This window comes from Mastomys coucha, unplaced genomic scaffold (genome assembly GCF_008632895.1).
Source record: "Mastomys coucha isolate ucsf_1 unplaced genomic scaffold, UCSF_Mcou_1 pScaffold16, whole genome shotgun sequence".
In the NCBI taxonomy this organism is placed as follows: Eukaryota; Metazoa; Chordata; class Mammalia; order Rodentia; family Muridae; genus Mastomys; species Mastomys coucha.
In genome coordinates this window covers 5,188,602-5,199,381 of record NW_022196898.1, presented here as the reverse complement: position 1 = coordinate 5,199,381, position 10,780 = coordinate 5,188,602, and the positions used below count along the sequence as shown (strand labels likewise).

General features: G+C 43.4%; 1 long non-coding RNA gene across 1 annotated transcript in view; it reads left to right on the top strand.

The window, feature by feature from the left end:
* LOC116094020 overlaps window positions 1-3,521 on the top strand; it is a 17,544-nt gene extending 14,023 nt beyond the window's left edge. The window contains exon 4 of the long non-coding RNA XR_004119934.1: window positions 3,190-3,521. This is a non-coding gene — a long non-coding RNA (uncharacterized LOC116094020). The remainder of the gene's footprint in view (window positions 1-3,189) is intronic.
* Window positions 3,522-10,780: the final 7,259 nt, after the last annotated feature.

Genomic DNA, 10,780 nt, shown 5'->3' with positions numbered 1-10,780 from the left:
TCAGAAATCCGCCTGCCTCTGCCTCCCAAGTGCTGGGATTAAAGGCATGCGCCACCACTGCCCGGCTCTAGATGATTTCTACAGAGTCTCTCTCCCCTTTGTTGGGTATTTAAGCTAATGTCATCCCTGTTGGATCCTGGGAGCCTCTTGTTTTCCTGGCACCTTGGACTTTCTAGTGGCCACCCCTAGTTCCTCATCCCCCACCACTATACACCTCTGTTTAATTTCCTGACCCTCTGTACTTACCCCGTCTCCTCCCACACCTGATCCTGCCTCCCTTGTCCCCTTCCCCTCCTCTCTCCCTCCCAAGTTCCGTCCACCTTCTACCTCCTGTGATTATTTTGTTCCCCCCTCCTAAGTAGGACTGAATCATCGACACTTTGGTCTTCCTTCTTCTTGAGCTTCAGATGGTCTTTGAGTTGTATCCTGGGTACTCTGAGCTTTTTGCCTAATATCCACTTATCAGTGAGTATATACCATGTGTGTTATTTTCTGACTAGGTTATCTCACTCCAGATGATATTTTCTGGTTCCATCCATTTGCCTGCCAATAGATCTTTTGAGCTAAATCACTTCACACAATGGGTGAGCACTGAAAAGAGGTGACAAAATATTCTTACTTCTTTCCTTTCCACTTGACAAGGGGTTATGTGTGGAAGGGAAAAGTTTGCATGGGCTTCCTCTGTCTCCAACTGCACAGTTCAGCTTGTTTAGTTGCTAAGACCCTGAGTAAGCATTGCCAGTGGTCTGGGCTCTTGTTTGCCTACAGAGTCCCAGTAGCTCAGTTGGGAACAGAGGCAGCCCAGATGCTCCCAACAATATAAAGTAGAGATGCTGTGGCTCCTACAGCGTTAGCCAAACACACTTAAAGACTTATTTCACTATTCAAGATGGTAGTTGCTGTATAGAATGCTTCTCTACATCATTTCCAACATCCCCAAACTCTTCTCTCATTATCACTGTCTATAAAAACAGCTTCTTTCAGCAGTGTGCCATTGTGTTAATTTTCTGCCAGACAGAATACGTCTCTAGCCTTCTTTGGAGGTGGCTTCCTCCCCATACCTTCCTCCCTTTTCTTTCTCTCCACTCCTTACCTGCCTTCCAGCCAGCAGTAGACTTCCCTTAGTTTCAAATGGAATATCACTGGAACAGGGGGATTTTCATTTTAACCATCCAGTATGTGCCATCTGTTCTCCATTTCTTCATTTTGCTCAGTGCATATTGAAGGCCTGTTTGGTGAACACCATGCCAGGTACTAAGGATATACAGGGAAAGTGTAACAGGAAGTTATAGTTTGGAATCGTTGAAGGACACACTTTAAATTAGTGAATCATAGTGGTAATGTAATTAAAAGACAAGATTACAACAAATTTAGTTTTCCACATCTTTATGGGGTTTATATGGCTTTCTGGAGTTATCAGCTATGTGTTCCAAATATGTCCATAGTGTTTCTTCCCCAACTGTATGAGCAAGTTATTGTTAAAACTGGAGAAAAGGAGTGAGTTGTCGAGGTAGTGTGGTTGGATGTAGCTCCTGTCTGTCGTATTTGAGGATTAAGTGCTTGTGATTGGCTGAGACTCACGTACTTGGTTAGAGATCAACTCAGATAGTAGTTAACTGTGTAAAAAGAAATATTGAGGTTAATTTTGAACTTGTACAGAGGCAGCTTTGAGCTAAAGTTGATTCAATTAACAAATGGGCTACAAAGAAGAAGTTTAAGATGGGTGTACGATGAGAGGTGCTAATTGTGTATGAGACAAGACATTCATTGACCGAATGCAAGTTACTGAGGCAAAGGCAAAGGCCATGAAGGTGAGGGCAGACTTCCTGAGCTATTCTATGCAGAAATAAAGGCTATGAAAAGGCCTTAAGACCAGCAGATGAGAATTGAGTCAGGGAAACAAAAAAGTTTAATTGATGGCTGAACTCAGTGCAGAGAGTGAATCTGAATGGCCATCCAGAGGCCAGGTGGAGCAGGGCCTTTCCTTCTGTGTGAGGTTAGGTTTATTAGATTACAGCAGGGAGAGTCTAGGTTTTAAGCTATTGTAGGCTCCCCATGAGGCAAAAACAGACAGCACACATAGAGGAACATGAGACATAAACACATTCTTTACCCTTGCTCACACTCTTGTTTGTAATGGTGAAAGAATCCCTTTATTTTCTTCGTTCTGTGAAGGTATTCTCTTGTCTCCCTTTGGAGTGATGAGTTGGGGAAGTCGGTGTCATGGGAGGTAACTTTGGAAGGATTGCCTATCTAGATAAGAGGCACAGGCCCTAAAGACTTGAAAACTGGGTTACGAGGACTTGGGACTTAGCGGGAAGAAGCCCGTGTTCACTTAGGGAGTTTGGAAGAGTGTGGTAGCTCTCCTAAGGCCAGAAACCGGAAAAGAATGAAGGTCCAAGTCCTTCCTTTCCAGAGAAACAGCCAAGGGTTCACTCAATGTTGGACTAACAAGAAAACAGTCTTTATTGTCAGTTTGACTAGGCTCCAGCTCTGCCTGCTAGCAATACTTAACCCTCTGCCATGCCAGTGAAGGGTGGTGGTGATTACATTAATTGAAGTTGCAAGGCCCATCCTCGAAGTGGCTGCACCTGGGATTGGATCTTGGCCTGTATGAAGAAGAGAAAGTAAGGGGAACATAGGCTTTTATCCCTTTCTTTTTGACTGGGGATACAATACGACCAGGTACCTCAAGTTTCCCAGGCAATAACTTCCAATCAATGTTGGCTGTAGTCTTGCACATCTAACCAAAATGCCCTGTCTGCTGGGAAGCCTGCTTTTGGGTTGTTTTTTTTTTTAAGTTTATTTATTTATTATGTGTAAGACACTGTAGCTGTCTTCAGACACTCCAGAAGAGGGCATCAGATCTCATTACGGATGTGAACCACCATGTGGTTGCTGGGATCTGAACTCAGGACCTTCGGAAGAGTAGTCAGTGTTCTTAACCACTGAGCCATCTCTCCAGCCCCCCCCCCCTTTTTTTTAAGATTTTTTAAATTTATTTATTATATGTAAGCACACTGTAGCTGTCTTCAGATGCACCAGAAGACTACGTCAGGTCTCTCATTACGGGTGGCTGTGAGCCACCATGTGGTTGCTGATTTGAACTCAGGACCTTCCAAAGAGCAGTGGATGCTCTTCCCCGCTGAGCCATCTCACCACCCCCATTTTTTTTTTTTTTTATCACAGCAACAAGAAAAGAAAGCAAGCTCTGTGTACACTGAATATGGAAGTTTTCAACGCAGTTCAGCGCTGCTGTTAGGACTTCAGCAGCAAAGGTCAGGAGGCAGCGCTGCATCTGCCTGAGAACTTTACAGAGGCCGCAGCAAAGCTTCCTTTGTTCCTCCTGCCAGGCCGTGTCCAGGAGCATGCTCCAGTCTCCGGAAAGCAATAGTTTTCCAGATCTCCCCGCCCTCCCCCCCCACCCATCGCCCCCGCCTCTTCCCACTTCCTGTCCCTTCTTCTAGATCTTATGTAGGTACTTCTTACTGGCAGAGTGATGGAAACCCAGAAGAAAATGGATTCCGGATCTGTGGCTAGTTTCTCTTGTGTGGGGCCCAGGAGATATTTGAAGAGGGTTGTTGCAGTATTTTCTCTGTCCAATCACATTAGGGCAGTGACAGGCCTGTGATTGGACAGGAATAGAGAGGTGGAGCTAGAGTGGGAGGAGGAGAAAGGTCAGGAGCAGGAGGAGAGAGATCATCATGGAGGCAGATGATGAGGACGAGTCAAACCCCGAGTGGTTATAACCAAGCTAAGGTTTTTACAAGGTTAAATTAATTGGGTCAAAATTTGTCTTTATCATTTGGCATTGAAATTATTGTATTGGCATCTTGTAATTGTGATCTTATTATATAAACCTGATTAGATAATTTAAGCCTTAAGAGTCATGCTTTACCGGGTTTTAGGCCCTAGATGAGTGATTGTGGGGGTGTGTAAAGAGTTGTGAACAAGAGGTTGCTGCTAGCTGGGAGAAAATAGCAAGAACCTGGCGAGACAGTACTGTACCGGCACTAGAATGTGTTCCTGCGGGAAAGGGAGTTTGTGAGGTGGATTCATTTTTTAATGATTCCCGCAACAGAGGGCAGTGTTAACGTCAGATTAATGAAGGAATAATGCAGCACAAACTGTGACCCTGAGCCAGATGTGGTGGCACTTGCCTTTAATCCCAGTCCCTGGGCAGAGGCAGGAAGAGTTCAATTAATTTGAAGCCAGGCTAGTCTAAACAGTGAGTTTCAGGCCCGCCAGAGGCATATACAATAAGACCCTGGCTCAATTACAAACAATTAAACAAACACCAACAAATCCAAACTTGGACAATCACATCTGGGTATTGTGAAGGCAAGAAGGTTTACAAGGTTACAGGTTGCTGTTCTGGGGATGTGCTCTGAGCCTTCGAGCTGCTGAGAAAAAGAATCAATCAGATGCGCATGTGTGTGCCTGTGTGTAAATGCTAGCCTACATCCTTTGTACGCCCATACGCAGATCTGTTTGAATAACATGGCATATATACATAGGCCAGCAAGCAGCAAGTCTGCGGGACATACAAGAATGCTGGCTGCTGCTCAAGCCGGAAAGCCGTTTGCTACCAAAATGTTCTTTCTGCTCTGAGGTCACTTTTTGGTCTAATTGAGGATATAACCTGATTGGAAAGGCACCATGGCTCTTTAATTTCCGTATTCATACCCAAGAAGTCATACCTCTGCTTTGGAATAAACAGAGATTGATAGATATATGCTGTTCTGGCTGGTTTTCTGAGTCAACTTGACACAAGCTGGAGTTACCACAGAGAAAGGAGCCTCCCTTGAGGAAATGTCTCCATAAGATCCAGCTGTAAGGCATTCTCTCTATTAGTGATCAATGGTGGGAAGGTCCATTGTGGGTGGTGCCATCTCTGGGCTGGAAGTCCTGGGTTCTATAAGAAATCAAGCTGAACAAGCCAGGGGATGCAATCCAGTAAGTAGCACCCCTCCATGGCCTCTGCATCTGCTCCTGCCTCCAAGTTCCTGCCCTGAGCGAGTTTCAGTCTTGATTTCCTGTGGTGATGAACAGCAATGTGGAAGTAAGCTGAATAAACCCTTTCCTCCCCAACTTGCTTCTTGGTCATGGTGTTTTATGCTGGAATACAAACCCCAATTAAGACATATGCCGTCAAGTTTAAGAAAAATGTTTATGTCATATTTTATTTGTGTATATTCACATGATTACAGTGCCCAAGGAGTCTAGAAGAGAAAGTCAGGTCATCTGGAGCTAGAGTTAGAGGCAGGTACAAGCCACCAAACAGGGATTCTGGGAGCTGAATGCCTGCTAAGCCATTGCTCCAGCCTCAAAAAAAAAAAAAAAAAAAAAAAAGAAAAGAAAAATTAAAGCGTAGTCAGTTTAGCTTTGTCTCTCTCTCTCTCTCTTTTTTTTAAAGATTTATTTATTTATTATATGTGAGTACATTGTAGCTGTCTTCAGACACTCCAGAAGAGGGCATCAGATCCCATTACGGATGGTTGTGAGCCACCATGTGGTTGCTGGGATTTGAACTCAGGGCCTTTGGAAGAACAGTCAGTGCTCTTAACCGCTGAGCCATCTCTCCAGCCCCTAGCTTTGTCTCTTAAACCAAGCAATTATTTTCTCTTAGTAAAGCGTAAAGACATCTCTTTATGCCAGGCCCTCTTGACATTCTGTCCTTTGACCATTCATTCACCAATGCTCTGGTTTGTGCCATCTTTAAACAGGGATTTATTGTATGTGTATGGGCACTGAGGTAAGGTCGTGACGAGGAGAGAAGGTCAGATTGAGAAAATCAGCCCTTGCACTAGAGAGCAATCGTTCACAGTGGCTGTAAGGCTAAACAGAGCAAAGCAAACAGCGCGCACGTTAGATGATAAACTAATCAGAGACGCCCCAGAACTTGCTCAAGGAAGGAAACTCAATGTGCTAATTAAGGAAACGGAGTGAACAAGATTTACAAATCTGAGAGAAATTTCTTAATGAGTTGAGGAAGGAAGAGAAGTAAGTGTTGATCAAACAATTTGGGGAGTTGGGACTGAAAGAGTCCCAGGGTATGGCTCTGGCTGGCCTGGAACTTGGCAACTTGAGGAGCTCTGCCTCCTTTTGCCTCCTGAATGCTGGGATTAAAGGCATGCAGCAGCATACTGATTCAAACAGTTTTTTTTTTTTTTTTTTTTGGTTTTTCGAGACAGGGTTTCTCTGTAGCCCTGGCTGTCCTGGAACTCACTCTGTAGACCAGGCTGGCCTCGAACTCAGAAATCTGCCTGCCTCTGCCTCCCAAGTGCTGGGATTAAAGGCGTGCGTCACCATCGCCCGGCTGATTCAAACACTTTTTAATGCTGACAAATACAATTGGTTTTGGGACCAAATGCCTAGGAAAAGGATGCATACAGCCCAGTCCATAGTTAAATTAGATTCCACCCTAGTCTCCTTCCTTCTGAAAGAGCTTGACTTTACACAGTTGTTTTGCTGGGTACCTTGCTTGGTACCTTATTCTCAGGATGCTACTGCCTGGAGTTGACTATGTTAAGGAACTGAAACGAGAGCACACACTTCATAGTGTCATTTTTGGTGCTTCTAAAGATGGATCAGCCTGCAAATATATTATAGTCACATTCATCCTATGATTTATTACCCTATCTGTCAAGAAGGAGCTTATGTGGGAGAAATGCCTAATAATATAGGAGCAGCATTTTCTCTGGATGGTGAAGACGTTACTTTTGGAGTAAAACGTACCGGTCTGGCTGGTATGAAGTTGAACAATCGTCTGTGGGGGTCGTGAAGCGGATTATAGGGAAGGTAGAAAAAGCTGCAAGAGACAGATGAGGGGAGGACTGCAGGTCATTACCATGCCAGTAGCAAGTGTATTTCTCATAGCCTTCTTTTACTTCAGTACCAAGGGAAGCAAAGCCACAAGCTGACAGAAACAATCTGCTGAAATATACACGTAAGACATTTGTTCCCATCCAAAAACCTCCCGATTTCTTCCACCAAGGTCAATGGAATCTTTAACCCTTGGCCTTGAGCCTGAAGTGTATCTCATTGCTCCTTGCCTCGGCAGGCCGGAAAATCTGTCAACAGAGCCTGACTTGCCCGCACTCTGCTGGGAAGGCAGACTTTCTCTCTCTCTTAACCCTGCTCTGCCTCCTCCCCAGGAGGATGATGGACTAAACCTAAAAACTGTAAGCCAACTTCATTTAAAGGTGTTCTTTTTGTAAGAGTTGCCATGCTCATGGTGTCCCTTCATAGCAATAGATCACAAATTAGACACACACCATGCAGAAAAATCTCTAAACATGAATGTCAGACTGTCTGGCATAAGTGTTGAAAAGTTGAAAAGTCAGCTAGGGAATAACCAATTTTTCTTTATATATCTGTTAATACCAGAAATGGAAATTATATGTTTTTCCAGGCATTTATGTGTTCATTAAATCCTCTGTAATCCTCAGATAATATTATCTCTCTCATATGTATGTATGTATGTATGTGTGTGTATATACATACATATGCATGAATATTTAAATGTATAAAAGCAAAGGGTAATCTATGTATATTTCATGGAAACCATTATTCATTTGTCTTGTGGTACTTACCTAGTACGTGTGGATGTTTCCTGTGATTTCTGGATCCCGTCTTTCACACCACCTGGCTGACATCTGGATGAACTTTTCTTGGGATCGGCCTCACAAGTAGAACTCAAGATGTTTTCCTCCTAGAAGTAATTCTTAGGGAGAAAACTCAGTGGGAGTGAAACTTTTGCAGAGGTGTGAGAAAGGGCAAAGGTTAGTCTGTGATAAGGGACATTATCTTTTTCTGTGGGAACACCTTGATTGCCCTGGCACTTTGCTCATCCCAGGGCATATAGATATATGATTCAGTAGCAAAACTAAAGAGATCCTTGGCTCTTTGAGGGTATATCATCCTGAGTCATCAAACTCTGGAATTTCAAAACAATCTATCTTGAGAAGGTGGAATGCTTTTAATAAGAGTTTCTTCTAAGATTAAAGCATTCCATCCTTCAGAAAGAAGGCAAAGTATTCAAAAGAGCCTCAGGAAGTCCCTGAAACTGACTAGATTCACTAGGCACCTCCTTGCCAGAGTAAGTAATAAAAGCTGTAGGTGCCCTTCAGATGGCAAGGAAGCTGAACTGCAAAGAAGACTCCTAGATCAGACCAAATACCTGGAAGAAGCAGAAAACAGCAGAGCTGCCTGGAAGAGGTACAGGAAAGGACACTGTCCAGCCTGTTAAGCTAGCTGCAGGCTGTGCAGTGTGCTCCAGGTTCCCAGCTTCATGAGTTGTCACCCATGCTGGGGTGGGCATGAGCTGTAGTTGTTTTTGAGTAATCTCTCTTCTTCTAAGAATCCCCTCACTTCTACTCCTATTAGTAACCTCAATAAAACTCATTGGTTGATCAGGGTGGGCTTAGTGGCATCCATTCTTTGGGCTTTCCTGGGATCTCTATCTGGGGTGAGTTCACAGGTGGGCTTCATCTTCTCAGAAAAAGCCTGTCACACAGCAGATACAGCGATGTACATACCGTATGCGTGCAGCTCTTTTTAAGAAATATTTATAAGTGTAACTCAATGCAAAACAGAAGTCCCAAGTGTGAAGAGGGGTTGTTCCAGCAAAACCTTATGAAGGATTGCTGGAGTAGGTGACAGGTTGAACTTTGAGCAGCTGGACACCTGAGCTTCAGTGCTGTGTACAGGGATCAGGGTCCTTTGTCACTGCAGCCCCCCCACTTTCCATGCTTACTGTGACCTATGATCTCTCCTTTACCCAAAAGGGGCGCCCTCTAATGGAGCTCACACAACTACTATCGTTTCTGGACAGCTAAAGCCAGCTGTATGTCTACCGCAGCACTTTTTATTTAGTAAGATTTTATGTTCTAGGGGAAGCTAGATGCGGTTGCCATTTACCACTGCAAGAAGGAAACTGGACACATTTCGGGGGGCCAGTCCTCAAAGAAAGCAAATCTATAGAGTTCTGAATTCCAGGGAATACTCACTGTAAACCAGTAATGTGAGTGCTGACCGCCTTGACTTGCGTCTAATTCTTTAGATCCCCGCAGTACCTGTTCTCTGATAAGGTTTCTCACTTCATTGCTCAGGCTGTCCTTCAGGGTCCCTCATTGTGCTGTCTCCCTTCTTGAGTGCAGGGCACCTGTTATTTTTGAACTGGTTTGCAACAAACATATAAACTGCCTGTGATGAGTTTTGCTTTATATTTATCATATTTAAGTACACCATTGGATGACTCTAGAACATAATTAGTAACTGCTTTCTAATGCACTTTAGAAATGTTTGTGAAAAAATGTTGTTAGAAAAATTGGTAATGAAATGGTTGTAGTGTTTGTGAATCCTATGCTTCTTGAAAAGCCACAAGGATTTTCCCTCTTTTAAGAGCTTCGGAGTGGAACATATATTTCTCTGGAGTCTGAATATACCAGTTGTTTCCTATGTGTTTTCTGGATGGGTATCCCAGGAGATAGTGTGCTATCAGCGTGGCTGGGGTTGGAGGGTGGTCAGTAACTCTGCTCTTATCTCATCAATGGCTCTAATCATGAGTTATTTCCCTCAAATTGTTATGGGAGAAAAGTTCTTGGCGGGGGGTGGGGGGGTAGGTACTGCCATTTGATTGTGTCCTAGATGGACATGATTTCTAACAGCATAGGGGTTTATCAGTGGTGTATCCAAACACTGATTCAGTGTGAAGAATCACTCCATTGCTATTACATGGGGTGTTGTGAGCATCGAAATACAGCTCAGTGGTAGAGTCCTTGCATGTGCAAGGGCAGGGTCCTGAATTTTACCCCCAGCACTATAACTAAACCTAAGCCAAGTCTTGCTGCCCTAAAGAAAAATTCATTCATATCATATGCTGAGGGGCTTAGCATGATATGCATATAGTTTTTAAATTTAGTAAAACTTTTTAATGTATCATTCATGAATCCTTACTTGTTTTAAAAACCTGGGAAGCCTGGTACAGATTTCTGCAGCCTTTTTACTGCTACTGCTGTTTTTTCTTGTTGGTTCAGTGAAGGTGAATTCCTTTAGGCCCCATGACTAACATCTCTAGATTCAGAGATTATTTTATGAGTTCCTTAGAAAACTTTGGAACAAAATGAATTCAAGCCTTACTGAGTATTCGATGTGGTCATACCTCTAGGGAAATCCACTGGCTTCTGATTTAGTGCTTGGCTGCAAAACATTTTGGCAAGGAAAAGAGCTGCGATAAACATTCATTATTGGGGGGGGGGGCGGGGAGCCATCAGGGACCCTGAGGTTCCTATAAGACAGAGAGAACCTCAATTTAAAGTTTTCTTCCAGAAAACTTGACATCATTTGTCTGTTGGTAGAATTAACCATTTGTACTCTTAAGAATACGATATCAAATGTGAGACACGGATTGTGCCTTTGTCTTCTAAAAGTGAACTCTCTTCAGAAGACTAGCTGAAGGAATAAAAATCTCAGGCATGTTTGCTTCAGGCCATGAGTTTAAAAACCAACAAGGGTCTGAAGAATTTTCCTGAAGGAAAAAAGAAACTCAGTTTCCTTTTTGAGCTTAGATGTATCAAAAGAAATTTAATCTGGGCTCCAGAAGTCCTTCTTAGTAGTCACCACGTGCTTTCCCCATGACATATCTTCATATCTGTGTTGAGATAATGTTTTAAACATTCTGAAAGCCCAGAGAAATACTGTGGAAAAAGAGGACCCTGTTCTTGCTCTGTGCCCAAATCCCAGTTATCATAACTCATGATTTTGGCCAGGATGTTGT